General features: G+C 28.8%; 1 long non-coding RNA gene across 1 annotated transcript; it reads left to right on the top strand.

The window, feature by feature from the left end:
• Positions 1-7,473: 7,473 nt before the first annotated feature.
• LOC149032373 (uncharacterized) lies at positions 7,474-9,313 on the top strand. The gene is made up of 4 exons (XR_016176777.1): positions 7,474-7,626; positions 7,776-7,936; positions 8,076-8,163; positions 8,316-9,313. It is a non-coding gene; the product is annotated as an uncharacterized LOC149032373 (long non-coding RNA).
• The last annotated feature ends 818 nt before the right edge of the window (positions 9,314-10,131 follow it).

Below are 10,131 nucleotides of genomic sequence, written 5' to 3'. Positions count from 1 at the left end.
AAAATAGGATCGCGCAGTTAAAAATCTTAAAGACAAAAAAAAGAAAAGAGAGATTACTTTAATATTCAAAAAACGATAATTAGGCAATTTAAAATGTAATAATAAGGGAATTTAAATTTTTTGACTCTAAACACAAATGCATCTTTTTAACGATTAGACACAAACTTGGTGTCCCAAGGAGATGGAATGATCCATCATCTCCAATTACAACTATAAATTAATGACGAGCAAAAAAGTAATACAATAAATATAAAATATGACTAAAGAACCATTCTCAAAAGGTTCGAACAGGAACCTTTGAAAGTAATTCAGTAGCTTGTAGTTGCCCTCTTGAGCCACAATTAAGTGGGGGCCTCTTCGGCTTTTAGCCTCTTCTTTCTTCATTCCTTGAAAACTGCATTTGGACATTTTCTACGTGCGAGCAAGATAAGATCTCTCATACTAAATTTGCAAATGAACTCGTATTTTGTTATGATTTTAATTCTCGTTCACTTTTCTATCTCGTGGATCATCAATGAACTTGGAGTTCATTGACCATACACGAGAACAATTAATCGAATGTCCAAGCAGATAATATCCCTCGATGACCTAATAACACTTCGCACTTTTAACGTCGAGTAATAAAATGAAATAGAAATAAAAAGTGCAATAAATGCAATGCATTTTCTTGCAATACTTTCATTTCATTAATATGTTATATTTAATTATATTAATTATATTTCTAGCTGTAAGACGAAATCGCGATAGTGCGTAGTGCTAATCCTGAAATACTTAAAACTAAGTATCAAATGCATCAAAGAATTTGCGAATTTTATTCGATTCTATCTCGTTTAAGATGAAATCGAAGTAGAAATGAATGTTTCAAATGGTTGCAAATACCTTTGAATCATGATACATGATAAATAAAGATCACAGAATAGTCACAAAAAAAAATTAACAATTCAAGCATAATATAGAATGAGATGATAAAATTTTGTAACAATTCTGTATAAACCAGGAGGCGGAATTTCCACTCCGGAGTGGAAGCAAGAAGTCTAATGCCTTTCCTGGATCCTACCTACTTAAAATTAAAGTTTTCACATTCATTCAGAGAAGTATGCTACCTGCCTGCCTATTATCCATATTTTTACCCATTTTAAGAAAAACCATACATACCCACCCACTCACTCCACGGTTCTCACACATACCACCAGGGTGCAAAAGCCTAAACTAGAGAGCATGCCCCGGGCACCTCCGACACCCTAGTTCAACCACGTTTTCTAAACTTATATGCTAATGGGTATACGTACGTATTTTGCTGTAATCGACTGCCAAGGCTAATGATTATTGCATAAAAAACTAAAGCAAAAATACAAGTATACACTAGCATATATATGCATACTAGTTATATACAAGTATATCAAAGTTTCCACAAATAAATGCAGTAACTCTACTATGCAAACGAGATTATCAAAAAAAATTAGAAATATTTAATATAAATATAAGAATGAAGATAGATATGTAGAAGTAATGCTTTAAGTATTTAATGATGTATTAAATGAATAAAAAATATCGCGAAACGATGTACAATACACACTACCTAATACGCACACACAGGTGTAAAGTACATCGTGCAATCACTAGCACAATAACAGCCGCCAATAGGGGAAAAAACTAAAACTAAACCCACGCTAACTGTTTCTCACCCATACGTGTAACACCTGGGCACACGCATAGATGAGAACGCAGAAAGTATGGGGGGAGAAACGGGAGATTAGTATATTAGAAGCTGAAAATCCTGATCTAAAAAATATGATTAACACATATATAAATATATCAAAAGATTTTAATAAAAATTCATCTAAACGGGCTAAGGACTCTACAAGTCATTTGGTGAATAATGACTTAAACAAGCGAATGAAAAAAAAAGTTACCCCATATGAAACAATTATAGTTTCGAGGTAAGGATGTATTAAAAGACTCTACAATAATGATGGATATTTTTTGCAAACCTCGGATGACTCCTTTCATTAAGTTAGCTGTTCTAATTAAAGAACTGGGCTTTGAGCCGCCACTTAACTGCCAAAGTCTATCCGTCGCGAATGAGTTTGTCTTCTTGCTCATTTATTTAAAATATCAAAGTATTGATACATCAAAATTAATTTCGATTAGATAAACTATGTACGAAGCAATGCATGTAAGACATTTATTACATGCTTTTAACACATAATAAAAAAGAGAGTGCATTTATTAATTGCATTATGAATTAAATGAATTTAACCGATGAGACAAGAAAACCTATCCTGAACTAATAATAAAACATACAATAAAACATATAATAAAATATACAATTTTCATGAGTAACTCCTAAAAAGGAATTACTCATGTGCTCGTCAATAATTTATTTAAATAATTACAACCAGTAACTCGTGCCGATTTGGACCTTTCATCCTCGGCATGATTGAGCACTGGAGGGACTTTAAATAAAAACTCACGGTTTAAGAAGTTCTGCGATGGCTCCAAAACACTCCTACTTCGCAGCAAGTATTGTAGTCTGACTATGGAAGACGATATTGGAATTGCCATTGAAGAAGATCCATCGAAGATCCATCGAAGAATTCATCCAACATCTTTGAAAGGAAGAGAATCCATGGTTATATCTGTGAAATAAAATAGAACAAAACGATAAGTTATCTGGAATATTATCCAAAATCATATAAAATAAAATTGAATAAAATGTAAATAAAAATGAATACCTACAATGCATTCCAAGAAGATGCAGCTCCATTGCACCATGGTGATGCACCTCGCGTGAATCTAAAAACGCGGTATAAACGAAAATAAGAAACTATAGATGAGTTTCTTATCGCGAAACCGATATTTTATTATACGACGAACAACACTGACTCTAATTCGCGTTTGATTTTAACTTATTACTCGCCCGATCACTGATTCTACAACTAATTCAAAGACTGCATTGCACGCAGTTTGATGATACCACCATAAACACTGCACATATTGCTTCTCTCACTATTGCAATCTGAAACTGAAATAAAAAACAATACTATTAATATCATTACTATTACAGAAAAACATTAAAATTTTGGAGGAATTATTTAATACAAAAATATACTCACTTTAAATCTTTATTGATGAATGCACAATAGATCTCTTATCCTTAGGATGACGATGCCAATGCACAAATAATGACTATAAAACTGCATTAAATGTAATTAATTCAATTAACACTAGATTTATGGACCGAGCAAATGTGATTCATTTCAAACTTTTTTGTTACATATATATAAAATAGAAATATTTTAATTAATTGTAATTTAATAAAATTTAAATTTAATTAATTTTAAAATAGAATATTTTTTAAAAATATATATTAATTTTTAATGCTGTAATGAAATATGCATAAATATTAATTCCTCTCCTCTACCCACTTTTTCATTTAAACATTGTTTGTAAATTTTTAAAAAATAATGAACAAAGCAATAGTGAACAAATCTAGTGTTAAACGAATTTCTAAATGAATTTAATTAATAAAATGTGAATACCACTCCAACGATGATCTGAAACACAAATAAAAACAAAATTATATAAATTGTTGTTATATAAAAATTACTATAATTATTGAGAAAATGTTTAATCGAAAAATATACTCACTTTGATGGATGCATGGATGAATGCAGGATGGGTATCCTACCCTTAGGATGACGATGAGCACATGTTTAAACTTAATAAAAGAAACTTGCGAGTTTCTTAACCGAGCAAACGAAATTTTAACATGTGACGATCAACACTGAATCTACTTGTCGATTTTTTTATATTTTATTTTAACACGATGCAACACACGAGAACCTCATTGCCTACGCGCTCGATTGCAATGATTTTCTGAAACAGAAAAAGAAAAAGAACAATTAAGATCATTGTTGTAATAAAAATCAATTAAAATTATCATAGAAATGTTTGATAGTAAAATATACTTACTTTTAGTCTTCGTTGATGATTGCAGGATGGGTATCCTACCCTTAGGATGACGATGTATAAAATAAAATTAAATAAAAAGTCTGAAAAGCTGAAACATACTAAAGACTATATTACAATATTTCCTGTAAATCATTTCTGAAGGCAGGGCACACATTAAAACCATTGAATATTTAATCAGAAATATTCAATGGTAAATATAAAGTATAAAAATTTTGTATCAAAGTATACCAAAAATGTAATGTTAATAAAAATGTTAATTGAAAATCTTTAAAGTTGTCTAAATAAAACAATAATTGTATCAGCAAACTCAATAAAGAGTAACATAAAAAATAAACCAGTTCTTATACTATTCTATGCAATGAAAAACTTTTTAAACTATTAAAATCAAAACGATAACGTTAGAAATAAAATTATTAAATAATTTAATACGCCTCATTTTCGTTTATGTTGTCTCGTTGAAAGATAGACGACGAATACGAGGTATGTTACTACGTAACCTTGGTAGAGGAGATCTCGGGAGTGTCGAACGTTCGGCTATTATACCTATGTTATCGGCTGTTTACGTTTTGTCGTCGACTCGAGAAATACCTGCAAATATAAATACACACTTATATAATAGCTTATATGTAGAGTATATTGTTTTCTTATTCTCTCCTCTCACACCTCCTTCTCTCTCACTCTTTCTGTAGTATTTCTATATGCTTATATGCTTATACTTAAAAAAATAATGCTCACCTCGCCGTATATGGAGTAGATAAAAAAGTTGCCACAAGATTAAAGGTTAGTGAATTCGTGTTGCAACTTTCCCCATGCTCAGAAAGTTAAAAAAAAAGTAAAATATGAAAAAAACTCACGTATAAAAATTATGCATGTAGTATGCATTTGATATATAACATTCGTTATATATCATTTAATATATAACAGGAAGGTGTACATTAAAATATTAATTGAAACAATTACCTGAAATTAACGGGATAACAAAATCCGCTGCAAGAAGTATACAGATGGCAGATTAAAAAATTCGAAAGATTCGCCATATTGTTGTGCATAAAACAGGCGCATAAGACTGGCGCGAAAATACTGCATGCGCGAAAATGATGCGCAGTAGATCTTCTTTTCCATCTATAATAAAGAAAAATTTTGAATGATTAAAAATACGATATAAGAGCATAAAAATTGTCAAAATATACTCAAAAAATCAAAATTGATCCTTACATCCTTTATATATTATAATAGGAACATGTAAACTTTACAAAATATCTTTTAATTACCTGATTTTAACAGGACGATGACACTCCGATGTGTTCTCCACGAATGACGCCATGAAACTGAAGAATTCGGACGAAAGCTTGCTGTGATTGGCTAATTCATTTTGTTGAACATGAAAAGGGTCATCACAGCTTTTTACACGGACAGAATCTGACCTTCTTTATGACCACGCTGGTCAAACTACATATGATAATTTATTTATTAAATAAATTAAAAATCATTTCTATTTTTCTAATAAATGTACATGTAACTTATAAATATTTTAAAAATAATGAATAGAATAAAGACAATGTAGACATTAAGAGATCTTTGTCGTTTTGCACAAAAGAATACAATCGTATGGAAGAGAATTGTCGATATAAAAATGTCTAATATAAAATGCAGCATATGAAAGAATAAATTCCAAAATCTGTATCGATAAAGAATCCTTACAATTGAAATACTTTCAGAGATGCATAATTGTTTTAAAAATATTCACAATAACGTTTATACACGATTCACACGAAGATCATTCCACATGATTTTCTATGCTATAAGATACTACATTCTCTATATTCTATTCATTATTTTAGAACAATTATGAATAACGTGTACATTTTATTTGTAATAGAAAAAAGAAACATACCTTTATAATATATCAAAAATATTTTCTATTTAATGTACATTAAAACATATGAAATGTTTAAACCAATGTATATGCATAGAAACAATCTGAAATGTAATTAGAGGATATTAGAATGATAAAATAATTGTTAAATAATTAATATAAGTAAATTTTGTTATCTAATAACTCATTACATATGATTTATGTACCTTTCTTCAAGATTTACCTTTTAACTGAAGCATTATCCTCTGTGAAAATGCTTTTATTCAATGTTGTTGAGGTTATTTTCCAAATGTTACCCATTTATGCAACACAAGAACATTCAAAATAAAGAGAAATTAAGATTATAACTCTCTAACTATTACATTCTTATCACTTTTATGTAATTACTATTTTTATTAAATGCACATGTTACTTGTAATCAATATAAAAATAATGAATAGAGTAAAAACAATGCAAAATATAAACATTATCTTATGGCATTCGAGAAAGCAATTATTTAGAAGAGAAACATTGTCAAAGAAATTTGTAAAACAATTGACAATCTATCGCTTACCAACAGTATAAAATTAAATCTTTATCATAAAGGCGACTTTTATGTTAAAGAAACAAATTATAGGGACTTTTCTATTGTTGGCAAGCGATGGATTGTCAATTGTTTTACATATTTCTTTGACAAGGTTTCTTTTCTACATGATTGTTTTCTCGTGTGCAATGAGATAATGTTTACATTATGCATTCTTTTTATTTTATTCACTATTATTATAATGATTACAAGTTACATAAGCATTTAATAAAAATAGTAATTACATGAAGAGGGTTATAATGTGTATCTCTGTTTAATTGGAATGTTTTATTTTGTTACATACATGGGCAACATTTGGAAAATAACATAACCAACATTGAATAAAAGCATTTTCACAGAGGAAAATGTCTCAGTTTAAAGGTAAATCTTGAAGAGAAAGGTACATAAATCATATGTAATGAGTTATTAGATAACAAAATTTACTTATATTAATTATTTATCAATTATTTTATCATTCTAATATCCTCTAATTACATTTCAGATTGTTTCTATGCATATACATTGGTTTAAACATTTCATATGTTTTAATGTACATTAAATAGAAAATATTTTTGATATATTATAAAGGTATGTTTCTTTTTTCTATTACAAATAAAATGTACACGTTATTCATAATTGTTCTAAAATAATGAATAGAATATAGAGAATGTAGTATCTTATAGCATAGAAAATCATGTGGAATGATCTTCGTGTGAATCGTGTATAAACGTTATTGTGAATATTTTTAAAACAATTATGCATCTCTGAAAGTATTTCAATTGTAAGGATTCTTTATCGATACAGATTTTGGGAATTTATTCTTTCATATGCTGCATTTTATATTAGACATTTTTATATCGACAATTCTCTTCCATACGATTGTATTCTTTTGTGCAAAACGACAAAGATCTCTTAATGTCTACATTGTCTTTATTCTATTCATTATTTTTAAAATATTTATAAGTTACATGTACATTTATTAGAAAAATAGAAATGATTTTTAATTTATTTAATAAATAAATTATCATATGTAGTTTGACCAGCGTGGTCATAAAGAAGGTCAGATTCTGTCCGTGTAAAAAGCTGTGATGACCCTTTTCATGTTCAACAAAATGAATTAGCCAATCACAGCCAAGCTTTCGTCCGAATTCTTCAGTTTCATGGCGTCATTCGTGGAGAACACATCGGAGTGTCATCGTCCTGTTAAAATCAGGTAATTAAAAGATATTTTGTAAAGTTTACATGTTCCTATTATAATATATAAAGGATGTAAGGATCAATTTTGATTTTTTGAGTATATTTTGACAATTTTTATGCTCTTATATCGTATTTTTAATCATTCAAAATTTTTCTTTATTATAGATGGAAAGAAGATCTACTGCGCATCATTTTCGCGCATGCAGTATTTTCGCGCCAGTCTTATGCGCCTGTTTTATGCACAACAATATGGCGAATCTTTCGAATTTTTTAATCTGCCATCTGTATACTTCTTGCAGCGGATTTTGTTATCCCGTTAATTTCAGGTAATTGTTTCAATTAATATTTTAATGTACACCTTCCTGTTATATATTAAATGATATATAACGAATGTTATATATCAAATGCATACTACATGCATAATTTTTATACGTGAGTTTTTTCATATTTTACTTTTTTTTTTAGCTTTCTGAGCATGGGGAAAGTTGCAACACGAATTCACTAACCTTTTAATCTTGTGGCAACTTTTTTTATCTACTCCATATACGGCGAGGTGAGCATTATTTTTTTTAAGTATAAGCATATAAGCATATAGAAATACTACAGAAAGAGTGAGAGAGAAGGAGTGTGTGAGAGAGAGGAAGAATAAGAAAACAATATACTCTACATATAAGCTATTATATAAGTGTGTATTTATATTTGCAGGTATTTCTCGAGTCGACGACAAAACGTAAACAGCCGATAACATAGGTATAATAGCCGAACGTTCGACACTCCCGAGATCTCCTCTACCAAGGTTACGTAGTAACATACCTCGTATTCGTCGTCTATCTTTCAACGAGACAACATAAACGAAAATGAGGCGTATTAAATTATTTAATAATTTTATTTCTAACGTTATCGTTTTGATTTTAATAGTTTAAAAAGTTTTTCATTGCATAGAATAGTATAAGAACTGGTTTATTTTTTATGTTACTCTTTATTGAGTTTGCTGATACAATTATTGTTTTATTTAGACAACTTTAAAGATTTTCAATTAACATTTTTATTAACATTACATTTTTGGTATACTTTGATACAAAATTTTTATACTTTATATTTACCATTGAATATTTCTGATTAAATATTCAATGGTTTTAATGTGTGCCCTGCCTTCAGAAATGATTTACAGGAAATATTGTAATATAGTCTTTAGTATGTTTCAGCTTTTCAGACTTTTTATTTAATTTTATTTTATACATCGTCATCCTAAGGGTAGGATACCCATCCTGCAATCATCAACGAAGACTAAAAGTAAGTATATTTTACTATCAAACATTTCTATGATAATTTTAATTGATTTTTATTACAACAATGATCTTAATTGTTCTTTTTCTTTTTCTGTTTCAGAAAATCATTGCAATCGAGCGCGTAGGCAATGAGGTTCTCGTGTGTTGCATCGTGTTAAAATAAAATATAAAAAAATCGACAAGTAGATTCAGTGTTGATCGTCACATGTTAAAATTTCGTTTGCTCGGTTAAGAAACTCGCAAGTTTCTTTTATTAAGTTTAAACATGTGCTCATCGTCATCCTAAGGGTAGGATACCCATCCTGCATTCATCCTGCATCCATCAAAGTGAGTATATTTTTCGATTAAACATTTTCTCAATAATTATAGTAATTTTTATATAACAACAATTTATATAATTTTGTTTTTATTTGTGTTTCAGATCATCGTTGGAGTGGTATTCACATTTTATTAATTAAATTCATTTAGAAATTCGTTTAACACTAGATTTGTTCACTATTGCTTTGTTCATTATTTTTTAAAAATTTACAAACAATGTTTAAATGAAAAAGTGGGTAGAGGAGAGGAATTAATATTTATGCATATTTCATTACAGCATTAAAAATTAATATATATTTTTAAAAAATATTCTATTTTAAAATTAATTAAATTTAAATTTTATTAAATTACAATTAATTAAAATATTTCTATTTTATATATATGTAACAAAAAAGTTTGAAATGAATCACATTTGCTCGGTCCATAAATCTAGTGTTAATTGAATTAATTACATTTAATGCAGTTTTATAGTCATTATTTGTGCATTGGCATCGTCATCCTAAGGATAAGAGATCTATTGTGCATTCATCAATAAAGATTTAAAGTGAGTATATTTTTGTATTAAATAATTCCTCCAAAATTTTAATGTTTTTCTGTAATAGTAATGATATTAATAGTATTGTTTTTTATTTCAGTTTCAGATTGCAATAGTGAGAGAAGCAATATGTGCAGTGTTTATGGTGGTATCATCAAACTGCGTGCAATGCAGTCTTTGAATTAGTTGTAGAATCAGTGATCGGGCGAGTAATAAGTTAAAATCAAACGCGAATTAGAGTCAGTGTTGTTCGTCGTATAATAAAATATCGGTTTCGCGATAAGAAACTCATCTATAGTTTCTTATTTTCGTTTATACCGCGTTTTTAGATTCACGCGAGGTGCATCACCATGGTGCAATGGAGCTGCATCTTCTTGGA

Source organism: Polistes dominula, unplaced genomic scaffold, assembly GCF_049000335.1.
Source record: "Polistes dominula isolate Pdom_NZ unplaced genomic scaffold, Pdom_raw_medaka scaffold_35, whole genome shotgun sequence".
NCBI classification, from domain to species: Eukaryota; Metazoa; Arthropoda; class Insecta; order Hymenoptera; family Vespidae; genus Polistes; species Polistes dominula.
The sequence above is the reverse complement of the archived record's forward strand: the minus strand, read 5'-3'. Positions and strand labels throughout refer to the sequence as shown.